This window comes from Petromyzon marinus, chromosome 29 (assembly GCF_048934315.1).
Source record: "Petromyzon marinus isolate PM22_M1 ecotype Great Lakes invasive population chromosome 29, UKy_Petmar_22M1.pri1.0, whole genome shotgun sequence".
NCBI classification, from domain to species: domain Eukaryota; kingdom Metazoa; phylum Chordata; class Hyperoartia; order Petromyzontiformes; family Petromyzontidae; genus Petromyzon; species Petromyzon marinus.
The window spans coordinates 3009996-3032905 of record NC_133695.1 but is presented as its reverse complement, the minus strand read 5'-3'; the positions used below and the strand labels follow the sequence as shown (position 1 = coordinate 3032905).

At 46.9% G+C, this 22910-nt stretch overlaps 2 long non-coding RNA genes across 4 annotated transcripts in view; one reads left to right on the top strand and one right to left on the bottom strand.

Annotated features, from left to right (window-relative positions):
• The window catches only part of LOC116947346 (uncharacterized), a 36608-nt gene that overhangs the window by 5790 nt on the left and 7908 nt on the right, over positions 1–22910 (top strand). Inside the window, exon 2 of the long non-coding RNA XR_012945609.1 lies at positions 16894–17013. This is a non-coding gene — a long non-coding RNA (uncharacterized LOC116947346). The remainder of the gene's footprint in view (positions 1–16893; positions 17014–22910) is intronic.
• Positions 9583–22910, bottom strand: part of LOC116947345 (uncharacterized) — an 87451-nt gene continuing 74123 nt past the window's right edge. For all 3 annotated transcript variants that reach the window (XR_012945608.1, XR_004403659.2, XR_004403662.2), the window contains exons 4-5: positions 19045–19116; positions 9583–16998 (exon numbers count right to left, since the gene is read on the bottom strand). This is a non-coding gene — a long non-coding RNA (uncharacterized LOC116947345). The remainder of the gene's footprint in view (positions 16999–19044; positions 19117–22910) is intronic.

The window sequence follows — 22910 nt, the reverse complement described above, 5'->3', positions numbered from 1 at the left end:
TCCCTTGCCAATGTTGACAGTAAACTCCGAGGCCCTCATTACAAGAATTACCAGAAGTGTTTGGTTTTTTGAAGCTAGCCTCAGCCAAAGCAGGCATGCGGGCCACATATATAATTCAGAGGGCTCAAAAAACGGCTCGGCCCCTAATAAATGGCACAAGTCAGCATAAAAGGTGCTTTCTTTTGGCAGCAAAAAAGGCCTTATATATATTTTTTGTGGCCCTGCCTGTCACGCGCCTTTCAGAGGTGGCGTTGAGCAACCGAGGGAAAAATCCCCAGGGCACTGACGCCTCGACTTGGCCACGACCGCGTAAAAAAAACAGAGCAATAGTTACATTTAATAACCCATAAAAGGTTAGGGGTGCAGCCCCGCAATCACTTGCCGATGGCACTGCTGGCTGAAGAAGTCTCACCTGGAGGGGACTCGAGAGAGACTTCCCCTCGAGTGGGTATTTTTGACCTAAGCTCCCACGCTGGCGAGGCGTCTTGAAATAGTTGGGAGCACTCACCCACACTTTACCCCACCGCTACGCGCTACCTGCTGATCAAATAACTCGAGTGCGGCGGATTTCAGAAACTTGCGCCATTGTTTGTTTTGTGTGTGTTCGGTGTGCCGTCCTTCCCCCGAACCTCGGATTAGCACGGATGGCCACGTACGGTGCGAAAAAAAAACTGCCACGCTCGGAGACCGATTGAACCAGTGACCTGTATATTGCATGTTCGGAGTGTTAACCGCTACACGGCTGTGGTAGAATCTCCAGTAAGTAATAACCGGTTGTGATTCTCCTCGTCTGCTCATGCCAAGAGGCTGTGATTTTTTTTTAAACATAACGACGCGTCGCTTCATCGATTGAAATTGATTCTCATGCCCATGATACATGCGTGGAATTGTGCACCCAATAATCAATTGTTTTACAACGTATGGTAATGCTGCGTTCAGGCTAATTGAGTGAAATATAGCATACACACGCCGCGGAGCAAACGTGAAAGACCACAAAGAAGACAGTGAAAACTGTACCAAGACAAATGGATTCTTGAATTTATTCACGACCGCTAAACTAGGGGTGCACTGGAAGAAAAAAAAAATGTGGTAATCCTCAATCATATTGAAGACAATCGTACTAAATTATACAACAAAAAAGTTTTGCTGGCTGGCTGGCACGCGGGCCATGAAATGTGCAGTGGTGATGTCATTGCGTACACCTGCATGATGATGTCACACGCACTCCGCAGCGTTGAGCCGGCTCATGCGTCGCGTTGACGTCATGCCCCCCCCACCCCCTCCACCCCAGTCGAGTATCCCGCGCAAATGCACGGGCAGTAGTGGCGGTAGCGCGGTGCTGGCGGTAATGATAACAATCGGTGCTTGATACGGCGTCATTCATGCAAACTGCATCTCTCAGTGCTGCACAATCGACAAACATGGATGGGAATATATATTTAAATGTTTTCACCCAATTTAATGAGTGTTTATACGTGTGTGTGAAGCAACAGAAGCACATGGAGAAAACCCACTGCTCTTATCCCATACACATAATCCATGCTTGTTGCGTTACAACACTTCAACATCCACTTTCATTTAATTATTCGCTTTCTGGTCATCAATTTATAGCGCCTACTCTCAATAAAACCCGACTCGTCTCTGGCCAGTGGGAGTTTGTAGGTTTGTCAAGTTTTTACCAAGATGCCCTCGATTGTCACAATTCTTTGGATCACAGAGCGGGTGAATTGTCATGTACCTAGTGAATGTGAATGCAACCTTATGGTGATAATGACGACGATGACGACAACGATGGAAGATGATGATGATCGCCACCGCCGTAAGCGATGCATGCAATCAAACGGCAAAACATTTGCGTGCGCTGATCCACAAAACAACCACAGCGGACATTGTGACCGCGTCTGTGCAAGGAGCCCACTTGCCAAGCGCTAATGAAAAGGGGTGGCAGCATTTCTCACGGAGTTCTTGGCACCGAACGATCTGCCCTTTCCAAAAAAAAAAAGCGCGGAGGATTTGTTGAGCCACGACCATTGTGAGGGTGCGCACAATCCGTGAGACTTATTTTATTTTTATTAACAGGGGTCGGGCTACGAGACACCGGGGAGGGAGAGAGAGAGAGAGAAGGCGATGGAGGGGAGTGAGAGAAAGGGTAGACAATGGGGTATGGATGGCGGCAGGGGGTGAAATTGTCAGTGAAATTGGACTAATTAGCTGCGCTGCATGATTAATGAGTGCTGCTCGCAGCCATACGGTGCACGCGTTATTTATTCCGCGCTGCCCAAATGTCGTTAATATCAGCCGTAACAAATTAGGCAGCGGGGGTCCAGATACGCTGAAGCAAGGTGATTACGCACGCGCATTAATTAATTGGAATGCTTTGTCCCCCCCCCCCCCCCAGTTTGGCTTCCTGAGCGCCGCGTGTTTACGTCCACACACCGAAGGCCTGTTCAGGCAGAATTACACTTCTTTTTTTATTGCGCGTATGGTAATTTTTGGGCAGTAAGTTATGTTCCTTGAAAATTCCAAAATATCATCGGCTGCGACAGAATAAGCCAGGGGAAATGTATCGGTTTTGCTTTGCTTCTTTATTTTGGCCTGCCGTTGCCGCCGAAAGGCGTGTTGGCTACTGTTTCACTTGACGATTTGTAGTATCGGTATTTTTATTGTTATGATACCTCGTGTCCAGGCGCTTGTAAGCGAACTCGTCGCCTTTCCAAATTAAAATGTTTCTATTTTTTTCCCATGGGTCTTTATGTTAACATCATGCTGTGTGATACATTATAGGTGTGTCCTACTCTTAGCAAGTTGCTTAAATGCCCCCTTCCTCTGTCCACCCCGCAGTATAAACGGGTGGCTACGCCACAGACGATCGGCAGGTCGGATGTCTTGGGGAAAAGTGTGGGTACTTCTGCCTCCTCAATGATGTCTGACCGGCTTGAAAAGTCGGCAAAAGTACCCTCTGGAGCAGTCGTTCTCCACCGCGGTGGGTACCCAGACCCCTGGGGGTACGTGGCAAATGTCCCAGAGGGGTACGTGAGGTGATTTCTAACTGTGTGACATTATATCATACGTGACAGTCATTGGTGAATACTCACGTATGAATCTGCCAATACACAATAACCTCTGTAACATTTTAATCCACATATGAATCTAGAACGATATTAAAGACCTTTCTCGACTCATTGATCATTAACAATGTTGGTTTCCCAGAGTAACCAGCGAGCACCAACAAATCGCGTCGTGCGCGCAGAGCGTCCCTTGATTTTGTGTTTTATTCGCGTGCAAGTTACTTAGCCAGTTAGGATGAACCTCACAAAATTGATAATTGGGTTACAATATTGATGTTCATCATTCTTACATTTATTTATCAGAACCATGTTGGATCAGGTGAGGTGGGTGGTCATGTATACTCCGTTGAACCAAAATTCAACTGGGGCGGGGGGGGGGGGTGTAATAGTCGTAGCCAAAAAAGGTTGAGAACCACTGCTCTAGAGGGCCTTCCTAGAGCTGCCCCCAGTGCTGGATGAAGCTAGTGCGGGACCTGTAGCTTATGTAATGAAGGGGCCCTAAATTACAAAAAAACACGCAAATATTAACACATACATTTTTTACTTGCATAGTAAAGTCATTGTATTTTTTCATTTGCTATACAGCCAGATAATACAACAACTCGCTAACCTTAAACACCCAGTCGTTCGTAAAAGTTGAACGCGGTATAGTACTATAGTAATAGAGCAAGTACAGAATCACTGAACCGGAATTGATAGCTTGAAAGCATTTAGCCTGGGGACCTTGAAAATGCGGGGCCCGTAGCATATGTAGTTACGACATATCTAGGTACTACATCTGTAGATGCTACATATGTACAGTGAGGGAAAAAAGTATTTGATCCCCTGCTGATTTTATACGTTTTCCCACTGACAAAGAAATTATCAGTCTATAATTTTAATGGTAGGTTTATTTGAACAGTGAGAGACAGAATAACAACAAGAAAATCCAGAAAACCGCATGTCAAAAATGTTATAAATTGATTTGCATTTTAATGAGGGAAATAAGTTTTTGACCCCCTCTCAATCAGAAAGATTTCTGGCTCCCAGGTGACTTTTAAATAGGTAACGAGTGAGATTAGGAGCACACTCTTTAAGGGAGTGCTCCTAATCTCAGCTTGTTACCTGTATAAAAGACACCTGTCCACAGAAGCAATCAACCAATCAGATTTCAAACTCTCCACCATGGCCAAGACCAAAGAGCTCTCCAAGGATGTCAGGGACAGGATTGTAGACTTACATAAGGCTGGAATGGGCTACAAGATCATTGCCAAGCAGCTTGGTGAGAAGGTGACAACAGTTGATGCGATTATTCGCAAATGGAAGAAACACAAAAGAACTGTCAATCTCCCTCGGCCTGGGGCTCCATGCAAGATCTCACCTCGTGGAGTTGCAATGATCATGAGAACGGTGAGGAGTCAGCCCAGAACTACACGGGAGGATCTTGTCAATGATCTCAAGGCATCTGGGACCATAGTCACCAAGAAAACAATTGGTAACACACTACGCCGTGCAGGACTGAAATCCTGCAGCGCCCGCAAGGCCCCCTGCTCAAGAAAGCACATATACATGCCGGTCTGAAGTTTGTCAATGAACATCTGAATGATTCAGAGGACAACTGGGTGCAAGTGTTGTGGTCAGATGAGACCAAAATGGAGCTCTTTGGCATCAACTCAACTCGCCGTGTTTGGAGGAGGAGGAATGCTGCCTATGACCCCAAGAATACCATCCCCACCGTCAAACATGGAGGTGGAAACATTATGCTTAGGGGGTGTTTTTCTGCTAAGGGGACAGGACAATTTCACCGCATCAAAGGGACGATGGACGGGGCCATTTACCGTCACATCTTGGGTGAGAACCTCCTTCCCTCAGCCAGGGCATTGAAAATGGGTCGTGGATGAGTATTCCAGCATGACAATGACCCAAAACACACGGCCAAGGCAACAAAGGAGTGTCTCAAGAAGAAGCACATTAAGGTCCTGGAGTGGCCTAGCTAGTCTCCAGACCTTAATCCCATAGAAAATCTGTGGAGGGAGCTGAAGGTTCGAGTTGCCAAACGTCAGCCTCGAAACCTTAATGACTTGGAGAAGATCTGGAAAGAGGAGTGGGACAAAATCCCTCCTGAGATGTGTGCAAACCTGGTGGCCAACTACAAGAAACGTCTGACCTCTGTGATTGCCAACAAGGGTTTTGCCACCAAGTACTAAGTCATGTTTTGCAGAGGGGTCAAATAATTATTTCCCTCATTAAAATGCAAATCAATTCATAACATTTTTGACATGCGTTTTTCTGGATTTTTTTGTTATTCTGTCTCTTACTGTTCAAATAAACCTACCATTAAAATTATAGACTGATCATTTCTTTGTCAGTGGGCAAACGTACAAAATCAGCAGGGGATCAAATACTTTTTTCCCTCACTGTAGCTATGTAGCTACTACATATGTAGCTATGTAGCTGCTACACATGTAGCTACTTTTGCTACTAGGATAATCCGGCGCTGGCTGCCCCCTTGGTCGAGGCCTCCTGCCAGCAGTGGCGTGGGCAGGAAATCTGATGGTTACACTTTAATGGGGATTTGTTTTTACTTCATTTTATCAGCCCGAACGCATCCGCAGTAGCTTTCTGAACACGTCCATTGACCGGTTTGCCGTTGAGTTTTCGAAATTGCATTGTTGGTTGTGTGTACGGTTTCAATCTCGATGATGCAACAAAGACTGGACCCATATGACGGGAAGAAGAATATATTTCTCTCTCTCTCTCTCTCCCCAAAGATGGAACGATTTGCTTAACGTGTAACCACAATACCTTCCGTGGTGTACAGTATTGTCACGCAACTTATAATCACAAAAATACAACAAAGAAAACAAACCCGTGTCCTTAACGTCCTGGGAAGACTTAAAGCTCGCTCAAGGTAATGGCTGCCTCAGAATGAGGACGACCCTGGGATGATCCAGGACGGGTGGCAACCCCCATCGTTGGAGAGCTCTGGGTTTGGTTGCTGAGCCCATGGCAGGCGCGGGGACGGAGAGCGGCCCGGAGTGTCCGTGGACGTGACGCCTGACCGAGTGGTGCGGCGCCTTGGCATGACGTCCAACGTCGCGTGAACGTTCGAACATTTTGTTTAAAAAATAAAAAAAATAAACCTGTTCGCTCGCCGCTTTCTGCGTCACTCGGTACAACAACAACAACAAAAACGACGAAAAAAACCCCCCACTGAACGTTCACCTAACGTTTCCCCGTGAGTGACGTCAAATCAGATACCGGTTTACTTGATATCACCTGACGTCAACGAACCCATGGAAACAGCCTTGTCACCGCGCTGTTAATAAACGCATAAATGAGGGGAGATTATGTGTTAACCTCGGGATTGCGGCTCGTGGTTTAAGAAATAGATTATTTTTGCGTCGCTAAAACAAAACAAGCTGCGAGTGGGGGCTCCCGTGGCGTTGTTGTTTACCAGTGGCTTGAGTTCGAATCCCGCATGTGGCCAGCACCGTGGCGAGCATTTTGAACCGCGGTGAGCATTTTGAACCGCTTCTGGGCCTCCCCCGGGTCGATTGGCTGTGCTGCGGTGTGGCAACATCGGGCACTTGGGGGTATGCAACGGTCGGCTGCTCGAGCGTGGTGGCCTCAATAGGTGCTCGCTGAAAGCACTTGCCCCAACAGTGTGAAAAATGTCTATACCGGGACGTCTTTGTCCCTTCGTATCAACCAGATGACCTCCACAAATATGTAATTTGAGACATTTTGATCCTGTTTAAGCTGCTGATAAACTCTATTTCTGGCAAAAAGTCATCCTTGAAAGGGAGGTTATTTTGTTTTGACGCAGGAGAAAAATAAATATCCAACTAAATACATAATTTAACCACTTCAGAGATTATAAATAATATATTATTGTTTCATAAAGCCTGCACATAACTCCTGACAAACACGGACACGACCGCGTTTTATATCAACAGTGGAAAAAATAATAATTAATCACATTCACCATTTGGAAAGAGAGAAAAAATCACCCCACAATATCAGAAAGGTAACGCGACGTGACTGACCACACACACCCCTCGTGTCTCCTTTATTGTCCTCTCTTCTGAGCTTACATAAAAGGAATAATGGAGAATTATAATAATACGTAAAATTTATACGCTCTCTGTTCCACGAGGCGCTGTATATTTTGCTTCACAGGAGATTCCTTTTGAAGCGTGCTAAGTGTCCTTTAAAAATGTATCACTGGCCCGGGTTACGGAGCGTCGTTAATCATCGGGCACAAGAGGAGTGTGGTGTCACGTGGCTTCATGTAAATCAGAAGTCCCCTCTTTCCCCAGGGAGCTCGCCTTTCTCCTCGCTTTCTTCGGGTTAACTTCCTGACCAGTGAAAGGAGCTCAACTCTTCAAAGGGCTCCTTCACTTTCGTGCTCTCAACCCCTTACAACATCATTTAATATATATAAAAATGAGGGGGGGGGGGGAGCGGAGGAGGAGGGGTGGGTTGGTGAGGGGGGGGGGGGGGAACTGCCATGCGTAATAATAAAAAAAACGGTTTTGTTGGAACAATTAAGACCTGCTAATTTTTGTAATCCTTTTCTTCCGTCCGTCCGCCCCCCCCCCCCTCGCCGCCCACCCACTCACGTCCCACTCTTTTTCGTGTATAATGGATCGCTTGAAGAAGCAGGGGCAGCGTTTAAAACAAGACAGAATTACAAACTCAGACTCGGTAAAAACCATGTCAATGCACCCTTTCTCTCTTCTCATTCGACTGCTCGGCGCGTTCTCGATTCAATCCCCTTCTCCCCCTCCCTCCCTCCCCCCTCCCCCCCCCCCCCCCATTTAGTGATCTCCCGGTTTTGTACATCGAGGAGCAAAAGTCAGGTTCAAATTGACTGCAAACAGTGGGTTTTCACGAATGAGTGTCCATCCCTTGGGCTTCGACCTCGGGGCACAAAGGAACTGCTAAGTGCACTGACACCATACATTTAAGCCACCGAGCTTCAGGTGCACCGCAGTCTTAAAGACTCGGCAGCCTTGCGTCTGTGTGGCGGTTGTTGTTGTTATTGTTGTTGTTATTGCTGTTGTTATTGTTGTTGTTATTGTTGTTGTTATTTTTGTTATTGTTGTTATTGTTGTATCGTCGAGCGTGTTTCTGCACATCCTGCGTCACTCGACTATCTTTGTTGCAGATGAATTGTTTGCAAAACAATTATCATCGATAGGGAGGCGAGGGGGGGGGGGGCAAAACAAATGCCAAGCCCGATATGTGTGCCCGCTGGTGGTTTTTGTTGTTGTTGTGAACGTAATTCCGTTTCGGGGCAAAGGAAGCGGTATGTGTGCAGATGCCGGGCAAATTGTAGAATCGCAGGATTCTAAGGGGGTGGCAGCGGTTTGTGAAGTCGTTCATCTAGCAGTGGATTGGCCACGCCAGATCGTGATACATTCTGCGAGTCGCGGCTAGAAAGGTGACGCACATCAATACTATTTTGTACAATTCCCGTTTTCATTTATTTCAGATGAAACGCCCGTTACCAAACGCCTATGCATTTACGCTCAGCATGGCGATCAATTTTACGTTTCGTGGGGGACAATTGTTTTTTTTATTATATATATCAGAAATGATCTATGCCATGCTCTTTAAAATTGTTGGGGTGCACCCTCCGGTTCCAGGGATAATGTTTGTTGAACTTCATCGCACGCTTGGCCGTGTCACTGCTGTACATGTGTGGGCACAGATTTACCTCCCCCCCCCCCCCCTTCTTTACTGCGACTTCATAAGTCACTGCGCTGACACGGACGTTTCGTGGTGCGGGGCTGTTTATTAGCAGCGATTTGTCCGTGCTGTGCAGACCGCGTGCCTTATATTGCTTCTGGTAGATCGTGTCACCACGAGCGACAAAATCATCATCAGCTCTGATCAATCAACTGCTGGATGAAGGCCTGCCCAAACCATCGCCATCTCTCTCGATCTCGCATTGCACTAATCGAGCCGTTACCTGCGCACGAGCTTATTTCATCGCTCCATCTCCACCGTTCGTCCCTCCTCGATTGGACGTCGCGTTCCTTGGCCGCCGCTTACGTCATTTATTCGTGACCACAGGCCATCATTCCATACAGCTTTCAGTTTTCAGTTTCAGTTTATTTATTTTGGTATAGCCCTGTGAGCCATTCGGCTCTTGAATCGGATGCAAGCACAACAAACAAAAAACCAATAACACGAACAAGAAAAACATCTTAAAGTGACTATGCGACTGTGAAAACAGAAAATCTATGAAAAAAAACAGCTAAATATGCCTGAAAAAAGCACCGTCCACCAACGCTGTGTGCAAAAAATCCCAGTGGGATGCTAGTCAAACAACAACAACAACCACAAGAAATCTTAGATTAAGGCCATCAGTCTAACTCCGTACTACAACAAAACAAACATGTCCAAACCAAAAAACGTTTTCCAAATCACCAAAAACTAAAGCCATAATTGCAACGTAACAGCGACGTTTTTGTGCTCCCAACCGACTCACTTTTCTGTAGCGGGTCAAAAAAAATATTTATTCCCCCCCCCCGCAAATGGAATGGGAAGGTGAACCGTGAGGGTGGGGGGGTGAAGGAGCTGTGGGATGGGTGCTGTGGTGGGTGTCGAAGTCAGGCGGGCGGGCGGGCGGGCGGGCGGAGTGGGAGGGAGTTAGTGAAGGAAGTGGGGGCGGGGAAGAGGACACACACATTAGAGATACAAAGACAGGCGGAACTATGGGACTATCTCTAGACATCTAGAAGAGGCCATTTATCATGCCGGTGTCACGTTCAATTGTCTCCCCGCGCGTCCGTGCCACCCCATCCCATTCCGTTTCGGCGCAATTGCGCAAGGTGTAGATTGCAAATGTCTGCGCGTCCTTGTGTTCAGTGTGTAACCTTCCATTGAGCTGCCATGCTCGCATAAACATACCGCAACGAATATAACCCACCTCGGTCGCCGCCGCTGTTACTGCGGATGGAGCGCAACGTGCACGCGCATTATTCTTCATCGTTTGAGGACCGTAGGAATTCCCAGATTTTATGAGAAATTATACTGCCAGCGGAAATGGAGAGAGAGAGAGAGACATAACATACACATGTGTTGCTTTAGTTGTTTACCGAAGATGTGGGAATAAAAAATAACCGCAGGAACATTTTGGAAGCGTACAGAGAATCCTTGTCGTTTGTCGTGACGGAGAGCTCGAAATGAGCGTTCTTTTTTTTGGCACGGTAATCTAATCACGGATATTAGAAAGGCCGGCAAAAACAGGATGCGGTGTGCTTTTAGTAAAAAAAAACCCAAGTGAATTCTCGAAAAGACATTCTAATTACTGCCGCGTGAATAGAAAGGTCTCAAAAAGAGCTTATCCATTTCGGGCTTCCTTACTCGGCACTAGAAGGCTGGCCTAACGATTAAATGACTGAATGATAGATGGTTTGAATGAATGGATGCCCAAATGAGTGACCGATTTGATAATTGGATAGGCCTGATGCAAATGCCACGAGGACAATCTATAATCCATTCGTGCATAGCTAATAACCTGTCTGTTTAATATTAATTTAGTGGGCAGGTAAGATTTTTTAAAAATATTATTATTAATGTCGAATACTACTCTGCGGGTGTTTCCCGAGCGCGTTTTCACTTTCCACGTTCAAATTGTGGCATTTCTGACGTTGCGTTGATATGTAATGTATTGTATTGCTATGTGTTACCGCACAAGGAATCGAGCAAATGTATAGTTACGTAATAAAGCGAGAGGGAGAGAGATGCTATCCATACATCATAAACGACAGTGTACATTTTGTGTACATTGTGTTTCGGGCGATGTCATGTATTCTATTATGATACGTGCAACATACACATTTATCACGGCTGATTAAAGCGAGTCAACGTGATTTAAGCGTGCGCAGATGCAGTCAAATTTGTTCAAAAAACAAACACAAACCCATTAATTTCACATTTCATCCCCCACCATCGCGGGCAGCACTTTCTATAACGGCAAAACAATTAGAATTAATTATAAGCCGTCTGATGCAATTCACGTGGCTGACAATTGAAATTAATTCCTCGGCATATGCCGCTATCCATCTCTCTCATTAACGGACCTGCCACGTTAATTTACATCACGCGTCGTGGAATTATTTTGCCAAAAGCCAAAAGACGCAAGCTGTGGTCAATTAAAAATGAGTATTTGTTCCACGATATATATGTGTTTTTTTATTGTTTTCGCTCTCAGAAATTGGCTTGGCGAGTCATTAAAAAGGTTGCTCTATAAGCACACGCGTGCACCGTTCGGAACATTCCGCGGTGAAGGAGAAGTTTGTGCACAGATCGAATGTGCCCGTCGTCATAGCCAGCCGTTCTCATTCTACTGTTGGACGATTGATTCTCATTAATGACACCCCGTGCTACCAACTCAGCCGCTGGTTGTCGCTTCCAACATGCCCGTTGATGTCCGTTGCTCCAACTCCACTTGGGACATCCCGTTGTGTTTGTGCCTTCTGGTGTAGTGTAACCATCGCCATTGCCTGACCTCCTTCGTCTTCCCACTGCTGATGTGTGCGTATCGCATGACAGGAGCTCGTTTAAAGCCGAGTAGGCCTAAGGAGGGGGGGGGGGGGGAGGCTTGGCACCGGTTTAGATCATTTCCATCGATGTCATTCGTGGCCGGGAAATGAACTCGGGCGCTAACAGCACCTTCCTCAACAAGTCTTTGTTGAGGAAGGTCTTCGTGGCCTCCTCTCGACAGATTTTGTTACGAGCTTACTTCATCGGACGCTTGTTGTGCAGTCTACCAAAGTGGCTTGCACAAGTGTTTTTATTATTATTGTTGTGAGAGCGATGCCACGGGATTCGCGTGTCGACTCGACGCGGCCTCCTTTTTAGTTATCGCAAGTGCACATCTGTCCCTGGCGCTGCGTGTCGTTTTTTACGACGTGCGACCGCGTTTACGACGATGCGTCATGCGTCGAAGCTGTTGCACCAATGTATTAATAATTTTTTAAAAAAATTGTGGACATAACGCAATTTTTACTTATTTATTGTTTTTATATTTTACCACCGTGGACGGACAGGTCGTCTTAGAGCTGTGCGGGGCCATGTGGTGGGGGTAGCAGAGGCCAGGACGGAAAATTCCGTCATTGCATAGGGTGGTCCAGATGCCTTGTGACTCCCCCCCCCCCCCCTCATTTAATTATCTAAAAACGTAATATTATTTTAAAGTCAGGTTTAATTAAAAATTAAAAATACGATCAAAGAGGGGGGGGGGTGGAGGGGGGGTGAATGTTAAAGGGTCAATTAATTGAGGGTCACAAGACATCTGGACCACCATGTACTGCACACGACTTCTCTGCTTCCAGGAGTTCGCCTTCGACAATCCGTACTGACCAGCGAGGTGAAGTATGGTGAAATATAACCCCCACGGCCCGCACAGCGTGGGCATACAGCCGAGATTAGCCCTCGCCGAGCTTACATTGACAAGCAAAATTCCCTCTCCTACTCGCTCCGACATTAACATTAGCTGCCCAGCCCATCTCTAAACCTTTATAAAACAGCCGGCCTCAGCAAATTCCCCCTCTTTTTCACCTGAAGACGATTGCATGTGTTGCGATCGAAACGTGGTGATTTTGATTTTTAAAAATATTTTTTTCAATCTACGTGGCTTTATCCGAAAGACCCAAACGAATATTAATTTCAAAGAATAGGAATGGACTTCTGATAATACACCGCATTTATAAAACCCATCCCCTTTGTCAATCTGCTGCTGGATGAAAAACTCCCGATGCCATGTCGTTCATGCGGTTGCTTTCGCCATACTTCACCACGCTGGTCAGTGTGGGTTGGTTAAACGGTTAGAGGAGAAGCTCTGGTATCACGTGCTTCTGGTGTTACATTTCGCCGGGAATCGAGCTCCGTGCGTTGCCCGAACCACTGCGCCACCGCTCGACCGCAACATCTGCATATGATGTGCACGGAGTAAAATATATATATTTTAATTTATATTTTTTTTTTTGTATCTATTACACACCATGTGCGATTCGATGCCCCTATTTTTGAGCAGCATAAGCATCGATGCATTAAGCTCACGCATACCCCTGTTTACACTCGGGAAAATACTCTCGACTAATAATTACAATAACCCCCCCCTCCTCCTCCTCCTCCGCCTCTGATCTCTGCACCTGATGGGGTTCAGTGATGACGTCGCCCTGCTGCTCTGTTTAAGACCGGAAGCAGGTGGATTGCTTCGCTAGTCTGGCAAATCGCCCGATGATGCTGGATGTAATTACCAGTGAAACGTCGTACTCAAATTGTAAATATTGTGGGTTTACTCTTCAACACACCGGAGGGCTGAAGTAGTAACTAATATGCGTTTTAATAGGATTTTTCCCCTTTTTTCTGGCAACAAAACTGAAACCTTTTTTACGAGGATTCATGTCTGCATTAACCACAATACCTGCAGTCAAAATGCAAACAAAAAACATACTATGATAATATATGCAGTCCTTGAAACTAATTGGTCCACACCAAGGGACGGCTTTCTTTTGAGCCTCGACCCAATTGGTGCTCGACCAGATGACGCCAAAAGGCGTCACACAGCTCAAAGACAATGCACTATCAAAGTAATGAGGGCTCGGGGTGAGCATCTACATCATTAGACCTCCTTTGCCAGTACCAAAATGTAATAATAGGATTTTTCCCCTTTTTTTCTGGCAACAAAACTGAAACCTTTTTTTTACGAGGATTCATGTCTGCATTTACCACAATACCTGCAGTCAAAATGCAAACAAAAAACATACTATGATAATATATGCATTGTCCTTGAAACTTATTGGTCCACACCAAGGGACGGCTTTCTTTTGAGCCTCGACCCAATTGGTGCTCGACCAGATGACGCCAAAAGGCGAAGGAGGTCTAATGATGAAATATGCATTTTGTTTACGTGACAAATCTCTTACTAATGGGCTATGCCGGGTGGTGGAGGGTTACGACACATATATACTTGCGCGATTTAACCCAAAAACCTTTATTATGGACAAAATGTTCCTCTTGATGATAACAAAGACGCTCGTGAGCCAACGTAAACTAACGATTATGAACTCAGCTCCAAACATGTGTTCTGAACAGAAGCTGCTAGGAATCAAAGTGTTGACGCGCGTAGACCAATAGCTCTGTGGACAAGCAAACTGAGTCTAGCTCCACTTCATCAGCGTACGTAGCAACAAATGATTGGGCAGAGACTTTCATCCGAAGAGATAGCAAGCGAGTGGGCCCCGTTCCTCGATGTAATGTAAACAATTAAGGTATAACTCTCCTGTGTTCTCGCCTCGTAAAGATGTCGCTACATCTCTGAGAATGCTTGCTCACGCCACTGCTGGCGGAGGAGTCTCACTACTCGCGACAGCTGAAGAGGGAATTTGGTCTACTCTTCCACGCTGGTCAGATGAGAAATGTTCAGAGTGGAAACACCTGGCGATAAATGCTTCCCTAGACTAAACGCAGTTGTTTTGTCGTTTTGGAAAGTAAATTCAAACGAAGATGGTACTGATGGGTTGATACATTTAACGTGATAAATCGTTCTATTGTTCAGCCATTTGTCCATCAACTACTGGAGGACCATATTTCACCACACATGTCAGTGCGAGATGGGGAAGAGGGGACCTTAAGATCGATTTAAACATCACTCGCCCTTCATTCTAGCCATGGCACAGTGTGCTAGCCACTGGACCACATGCATTAGCCAGAAAATTAAAATACACAACACATCATGCAACTTACATTGTTGGTTATTGTTCTGATATTCTGAGTCTGAATTTCTGTGTAAATGTGTCTAAAAATAATAATGTCCTTTATCCACAAATGCCTCAACGAGACCTGGATTTTGAGTGGTAATTTTAACCAGTTCCGTTCATTAGTGTTTGGCATGTGGGAGAAAACTGGATTACCCAGAGAAAGCTCTGACACCCAAAAGCTCCACGCAGATTTACTTTAAGAATCCATTGCTGTAGGACCATCTCCCGGCCACCTCGTAGCAGGTCGCTCTCGCCCCCCCCCCCCCCTCCTCAACAGCACCGGTATTGCCCAGGCAACCTCCCGCCCAAGTGCTAACCAGGCTCAAAACTTTTTTCGATATAAAGCTTTTGTGACTGCAGGGATTCATATTCTTGGTTCTTTCGGTAAAGTCACCACGTAGAAAGGAAAAAAAACAATACGATTCTCACGACGTTTCGATTGCAACACAAAGCAATCATCATCAGGTGTGAAAACCACAGCAATAATTTTTTGAAAAAAATAGAAACGTCGTGAGAATTTTATTGTTTTATTTTTATGATTTTATTATTTACCTTCTACGTGGCTTTACCGAAAGAACCAAGAACATAGGCTCAAACCTGCTGAGCTTCGGAGGTCTGACGAGAACGGGCCACCGTTCTGGGTGATTTGCTCGCAACGTGTTTGTGTAAAGTTTTAAAATCCGTGTCGGGTGCTTTCTCTGAAACTCCACTGTTGACGTTAAGTAAATACAAGGTGGGTGGGTGGGGGGAGGATGGGGGTTGCAAAACAACAAAACGAAATCCATGTTTCTACAATGGTGCAATGTCAAAGCCTCTGCTTGCTCAATAGGCAACGTGACTCGCCAGCAGGAGCGCGCCTTACGATGACGGCGAGCAAGAGGGCAGCTCACTGCGTGCCTCGTGCGTGCCCCGTGCGTGCCCCGTGCGTGCCCCGTGCGTGCCTCGTGCGTGCCCCGTGCGTGCCCCGTGCGTGCCTCGTGCGTGCCCCGTGCGTGCCTCGTGCGTGCCCCGTGCGTGCCCCGTGCGTGCCCCGTGCGTGCCCCGTGCGTGCCTCGTGCGTGCCTCGTGCGTGCCTCGTGCGTGCCCCGTGCGTGCCCCGTGCGTGCCCCGTGCGTGCCTCGTGCGTGCCCCGTGCGTGCCCCGTGCGTGCCTCGTGCGTGCGCCTTTGCCACCAACGCCCACTTCCGGCACCGTCAATCGGTTTTTTTTTTCATCTTTAATGGCGAGTCGAGTTTGGGAACTCATTTCAGGGACAAATATGTCGTCGGCAAGGGAGAGCTGGGTGAGCGTAATGAAGCAAAAGCACTAGTTCACACGATCCGTCGAGGGCGGTTGGTGGGGTGGGGCGGTCAAGATTCGCTTCGGAGACGTGGGGGTATCTTGCCAGTTAAGTCATTTGCCTCGGAGGTAGCGGTGACGCATTTTACTAGGGAGTGTGGAACGCGTCCCCGAAACTCAGGGCTGAGAGAGGGACGTCCTCCTCCAGCGTCCAACGCGAGACACAGCGAGCGAGGAGGTCACCATCGTCGACTCAGGCCGCAAGGCAGAGAGCGAGGAGGGAGAGGTGGGGGGGGGGGAATGCTGGAAGGGAAGGATAAATGGATGCCATATGTAAAACACTTTACCCAGGTCGTTTTGAGCCTTGTGCTTTGTTAACAGATTTATTGATGGGTGCAATGTGCAGGGGGAGTTTTTTTCCAGACGTTATTATGTTTTGTTTTAATGCTTCTTTGAGCTACGCAAAAAAAGAACACAATATCAAGCAGCTGCAATGCACGATAACATCTGGTGGTCAGTTTAGTTTGTGTATTGAAAAACAAAAAACGCAAAAGAATTCGCGGCGAGCGTTTTTTTGTTCGCTATTAATTTACTATCGTTTATTTTTTCTACGAGTGTATAACAAACACGCACTTGCTCTCACTCGCCGGGAGAATGAAAATGATGTCGACGCAATGAGAGTTTTTTTTTATTATTATCAATCAATAAAAAGGGACCCAAAGTGAAATATTGCCGAAGAAAATGAAGACGTTAAAGCGCTTGGGGTCACCGTGTCTTTGTTTTAGGCTTGCGCGTGCCAATGGAGCCCCTGCAGATGTTGGGCGCCTCTCATCCCACGCCTCCTCACTTCTCTCCCTGCTCCTCCACTCCGCGAGATGCCCTCGGCAAAACTGTGCAGACAAACGGTGAACAAGCACTGAGAGAATGAAGTGGCGTTTGATTTGTTTGTTATTCAATTCAAGGTGTTCATCAACGATACTGTAATTGTTCACGTTGCGTCACACGGAGGTTGGCAAAACAACCACACTGTGATCATGTATCTACCTTGGTACAGTATAGGCATGCAAGACATTCACTTGATATTGGCCAATTTTTTTTTTACAATAGTTTGATATCCGTTGGCAGTTGTGCTCTATCCGCTGCTGATGAAGGCCTCGCAAGGCTGTCACGATCTTTCACAGTCCCGCGATGCCACAGTCCGCCTCACTCCCTCTTTTATAATTATAGTCCATATCACTGCTTCACCTCGATGGTGGTTGTCCTCTGATGTGCGTTTTTCCCACACTTTAGCTGCCGGTCTGCCACTAGTCTTGTTCATAATGCCTTACAGTGAAGTGTTCTATCCAAGCTCCCTTTTTTATTTATTCACATGCAATTCAATGTCTATGATTTGCATTTGTTCGTGTGCCACTCTTTCTGTCTCTTGTAAGGCATTCTCAGAATGCACCATACTCGTGCTTTCCTGGCGTTTGCAAATACTCAGAATGCTACGGAATCTTCTCACAATTCAATTTAACGTTACGACTAAAACACCTCTCCAGCTTCCAAAGCCTGACACCCAACCTTTAACCCTAGCCATTAAGCGTAACCTTAACCTTTAAGTCTAACCCTAACCTTTGATCCATAATCATAACCATCGCCCCTTAACCTCTAACCCCGCTCTGCTGTGCATCCTCAGCCCTCTCAAATAGCAACTGCTTGGCTCTGCACGTGCGTCAAGTCGACTTCACAGCGTGCAAATGGAACTTGTCCACGCGCGCGGGTGACTTCAATAATTTTACAAGTCACGACGGAGCGAGGGGAAGAAGGCAAAGCGTGTCACAGAATGACAGTGGTTCGGGCCGAGTGTTATGCTACCACAGTTGCTCGCACAAGCGCTCGCGAGAATTGGGAGTTGAGGTGCCAGAGACCAGTACACCCGATCTCAGAATGAGAATAATTATTTAAACTGGGGGAATCCGATGAGCTATGAAGCTCTTTTTTATTTACAGATGTACAGTCGCGGCAGGTCTGAGTGTTACAAAAACAAACAATTCAAAAACACAATATGAGTGTCAAATATATGAAAGGTTAACAAATAACTAAACACATTTGTAAATAAAACTCAACTATTCCATATTCTTGGTTCTTTCGGGAAAGTCACGTAGAAGGGAAACAATAAAATAATAAAAATATAAAACAATAAAATCGTTTAAAAAAATATAAAAAAAATGTTGTTAAATAATTTTATTATTTTATAAAGTTGTTTTTATATTGTTTTATATTTTTATTATTTTATTGTTTCCCTTCTATGTGACTTTACCGAAAGAACCAAGAATATGAATTCCTGCAGTCGCGAAAGCTTTGAATCAAAATTCAACTTTTTTCGTTTAGCTAAGCAGGTTGGAGCCGGCATAGCGCTTCGACGATTGACCACCGTGCGTTATTATCTTTGCAGTTGTGGGGCACGCCTGTGGAGGTGAGCTTGGTGGATCACACAAATGCTGTGAACTTCCTTCCCGGAGGCATCGAGGTGCCATACCTTGGCTTGCCAGGAGAAGGCGGTGCGGCAAATGTGAATGCCACCTGTTCCATATCACAATGCGAGGGTCATCTCCGAGAATGTTGGTTAACCTCCCGCACGTAGACGCTCGTTGATTGGCCGATAACACCTTTATATAGAGAGGACTGCAGAGCTGGGACCGGGGTGGGGGGGTATTATATTGTGCCGACTCACCACCTGCCTGCTCGTCTGTGGTTGCTCCTGCTCCTGCCTCTGAGTCGTTCTCTCTCTCTCTTCGAGAGTGAGTGGATGCCGTGCAGCAGTGGCGGCGCGTTGCAAGTTCAATTCATGATTGGTATAATGCAGGCTGCCATAGGCCACTGTAAGGCTCTGTCGGGGGCATCACAGGCAGCGCAACAAAATCCACTGCTGGATTGTACTTCTACGCACTCACATTTACACTGCCGGTCTTCACCGCCCCGCGCTGACCAAGCGTGCCGAAGTATGGCCAAATAGTCCCCATGACCTGCACAGACACGGACAGGCCCTCATCCAGCAGTGGATTGACAAGAGGGCTGTTAGTGATACGTCTGAACAAGTTTACACATTTAGAAAACCTTTCGGGGCAGGGAATCTTAACGATCGAAACGTCAACTGGGCCACGTTGGGAAAACAAAAAAATCTCTAGAGTCCCTGAAGTGTATCGAAGGGGAGAAAGATGTGATGGGTGCTTTCTGGCCTCCACTTTCAGGAAGATCCAGTCCGTAGCACAGGATCCGCATGGTCAAATAATTTCCACAACCCACCACGCGCTAATCCTGATAGTGTTAGAGGGGCTAGAAAGGTTACTGTAGTCAAAGTTGCCTGTGGTCAAGTCACTCTCATCAGATCTTAAAAGCTAAGCAAAATGTGAGGCTGTATAGCGCTTGGATGAGCAGTTGCCACACATGCCAGGCTATTTAGTGGGTAGTGGTAGGCAATGCAGTAAATCCACTTCTATGGCCGCACGTTTAGGATCCCTGCCTTGACCAACGCACACCCCCACAACCGACACAGCCGCATCCAGCAGTGGATTGACAAATGGCTGATCAGGTACCATGCAGTTGAGACAAGTGTGTGCTCTAGGTGTACTAGGCATGTCTTGGCATTGGATGCAGGTAGAGTGTGCGTTGTATGGGGGAGGAGTTGGAGGGGTGTTGTGGGATTGAGGGGTGGGGGGCACAGGGGTAGGGTTAGGGTGGGCGTTTATTTACGGCAGTGTTTGCAGACGTTAGCCCAGTCTGCCTCGCCACACAGGCCACGCTCATGCTGTTCAATGATGAACGACCGTTAGTGCAGTTCATTTCGGGCCCGCCTGATTTATTAGCCAAGCAGGGCCGCCACTGGCAGGTCAATACTTTATTGGAGTGCACAATGTCAGCGCCAAGGTCATCGCACGTTCTACACACACCGACGCACCACCGCGTCGCTTCCCCGCATCCTCCCTCCACCCGTAACCCCCCCACACACACAACCACACAAAGGCAAAGATGCCCTGTATAGCCTTACATAGACATTTGGGGCAGGTGCACCGATGAAGGCCGGCACAGCACACGAGGGGGTGAGTGGCCAACACCACGCCCGGCCGCCTGTGTCTCCCTACTGGCGATATTTACACATCGCACCGGGTACTCATTTGAGGCTGAGTCGACCTAGGGGAGGCCCAGGACCGGTTCAGATAGTCGTCACTGGTGTTGGCCGTGAGCGGAAATCGAACCCGGGTCGCCAGCTTCGTAGCGCAGTGCGCTAACCGCTACACTACAGCTCCCCACACAGACACACGCGCACAGCCACACACACACGGACACACACAGCCACACACACAGACACACGCATGCTGCATGCGTTCTGCCGTCAGCGCCTACTCGCCAACACTTTTGCGCACACGGCGGCAGCGATAAAGCAAAGCAACTTTAATCACATCCCAGGCTTGATGCGCTGTAACTTTCGAGGCGCTTCAACAGCAACAACAACAAAATAGGAAGGGAAATAAAGACAGAACACGTGGCATTCCGACGGATCGCTGCCGTTCCTGGTGATACCGTAAATTCGTGTGTAAGCGCTAATGTTTTTGTTTGTGTAGCCTTGTGCCACTTAACGTGCGCTCTTTTTATTTGTAACGGGTGCGAGACTCTGCATGCGTGAGCGAAGGCGTCAGAGGTTCGCGGATTCCAAAGCCAGGAGCGCAGCGGTTAATGTTACTTGTGCTGGAGAGCGCAACGCGACCACGAGATGGGTTAAGATACTACGCCGAAAAATGTACCGCCTATAGAGGCTCAACTTTTTCACTTGTGCCGGCCAATTACGTACAGTCGCGCATGTGTGTGTGTGTGCGCCCACACACACACACGGACACACACGATCCTCCTCTTAAGTGCCGAAAAGAAAAAAAACCCCAAGATGAGATCAAGGAACCCACAGTTAGTGCTGTACTGTATAAAACTATTGATTTTTGTTCCCTCCCTCGCTCTATCTCTCTGAGCAAGTTTGAGAAGGTTGGAAAGGTGAGTTAGAAAGGTGGTGTTGAGGGCGGAGGCGGGAGAGGGGTGGGGAAGGAGAGATAAACCCAAAATCTCAGTAGAGGCGAGCGTTTTGGAAGCTGCTGAGCAGCGGGAATTATTTTGGGAAAGTTTGTTGGCAGTGGAAGGTTGGGAGAGAGAGAGAATAAAAGTTGCTTGTGAATTTGTATTCTTAGGAACATGCGTGCCCGGGCAATGTGTACCTGGCCCATTTTTTATGCCTTCGACACTTCAGATCCATAACGGCAGCGGTAAGGGAAACAATCGATGGCAACTCTATTAATGTGAAATAAACTGTCAATTACGCGCCTGGTGCCAATGAGTGTTGTTTTTTGTTGTTATAAGTTTCCTCGTTCCGATTCCCATTTTTTTCTCACCCACTTTCGTTTTAAAATTTTCCTCTCTCTCTCTCTCTTCTCTCTCCCTTCTTCGGTTTATTTTTCTTAAACTCTCGACCCTGTGTCACGCAACACAAACAAACCGCCACAGTGGTCGATTTCTGATTATGAAGTGCCTTGAGCTGTGTGGCAATAGGTTTTATTGCGTCTCAATTGCAAGAGAGAGGTGGTGGGGAGGGGAGGGGGAGGGATGATGGAGGGGGAGAAACGCGATGGGGGTGCGGTTGCTTTGTAAATGGACTCTGTTACAGGTATGAAACAACATGTGCCTAAAGCAGTAAGGGTCTGGTTTCTTTGGCCTGGGTTAGGAGAGATGAGGCAAATTGGATCGTTTCAAACTAAAAAAAATAAATAACTAAATAAATCTCACCGCGGGGTCCCACCAAATGCCACGTCGCCTCCGGCAAAAAACTGACAATTATCAAAATTGCATCTAATCACTGTCGTAGTCCAATTTCCTTTACTAATAAATTAAGGTCACATGTAAATTTAAAGCGTAACACATGCGTGTTTTATCTCCACTCCGTCGGTATGAAAGGTTATTACTATTGCAATGTAGGGTTTGGATAAAAAAATGCACGGTCAAAGAATTATAATCTGAACTAATGCATGTAAGCCACAAGGATATTATTTTTTTTGTAGGTAAAAAGTAGACCGCCTTTGACCATATCATCGATGCACCTGATCTTGCTAGATCCTCAGAGGCTTAGCAGAATTGAGTCTGTATAGAACTTGGGTGGGTTACAGGACGATGAGGAGGGCAGCAAGGTGCAGTGTGATACAAATCCGCTGTTGTACCGTACTTCCATGCTCCCACGGCTATGTTCAGTGAATTTACCAACCCGCACTGACCAGCATGCCGATCTAAGGTGAATGAAATCCGATTAACCGCAACAGCCCGAGAATGCCCCTTATTCAGCAATGAGAGCTGCATGTTGTACAAAGTAGACTGATACATATGAACCCGAATAAATGGCGACTTCGCCGCGAACCACCTGGCACGGATCATTCTGTTGTGATGTCGTCCCAGCGCAGCGAGGACGAATGCGCAGACGAAACACAACTTTGATTAGCGCATCGCGTAGAGCTCGTCGAGAGGAATAGATTGCCGTGTAGTTCGCCTTCAACAGACATAAAATGACGTCGCAACGCAGTTTATGCGAGAGCCGGGGGGCTTATGGGACCTCGGGGTCCCGCCATAAGGTTCATATGACTTTGCTATACGTGTGTAAATAATCAAATGAGCATACGTATGCAAACTTCACTTACGATGGCTGATTGCGGTTGCCTGTGCATTTTAGGTTTGAGAAACTGCTGGAAATTCGAACACGGCGGTCGTTTCGTGTCGTCTGCCGGCGTGAAGG